Below are 863 nucleotides of genomic sequence, written 5' to 3'. Positions count from 1 at the left end.
ATGTATTGTGCATTAGCTTCAAAGAAGTGTCAAAGTGCCGTTTTTGTTTTAAAAATTAACTTTCTTTCACTTCTGTAGTAAAAGAGATCTTTCACTTTGTGTAGTAAAAGAAGGGAACACCTCAACGTTCATGTACACCATCACCAGCTCACCCACCAGCTAGCAACACAAGAATGAAATGGCCGCACATTGCGGCAGCCTTTATAGGCTGGGCTGGGGCGGGGTCAGCCATGCAAAGTGCTCCCGGCCTGTTCCAGGCAAATTGGGTTTCAGGAGTGCATATCCCATAGTGAGATGTCGAACCGAGCCGACTGAAAGAGAACACACTGACACACATGACCTCACACACGTCCACATTAACATACACACATGAACTCATACACTCATAAACACATGGCCACACACTATCAATAATTTAATACAGACACAAACAAAAAAATGACGCTTAAGGTTCGCACACGTTTCGCACACGTTTGCTGTACTGTATATATGTTAATCAAAACACTTTTTATGGTGTAATCTGTACCATTAATTTCCCCAGTGGCATGACAACTTGAGGTACTGCAAGCACATTTGGCCAAGAAGCAAAACAAAAACAGTTACATTCACTAAGACTCATCACCTCAGTTTACAAACATTGCAGTGGCAAAGATAGTTACCGATTTTACCTTTAAAGCTGGAGTACAGTAATACAGTGAAACAGTGAATTGGCTGAGTGACCTACCACTTAAAAAAAGTAACCAAGGAGACAGTATTAGCAACGCAACTGACCTCAAAAGTTTGTTTTTATAGCTAAATTATAGGCAACATATTGCAGTTTTAAACTTTTAAACATTTCCTCTGTCTCCCTAGATTCCCAGGAA

Source organism: Argentina silus (genome assembly GCF_951799395.1).
Source record: "Argentina silus genome assembly, chromosome: 16".
Classification (NCBI taxonomy): domain Eukaryota; kingdom Metazoa; phylum Chordata; class Actinopteri; order Argentiniformes; family Argentinidae; genus Argentina; species Argentina silus.
The sequence above is the reverse complement of the archived record's forward strand: the minus strand, read 5'-3'. Positions refer to the sequence as shown.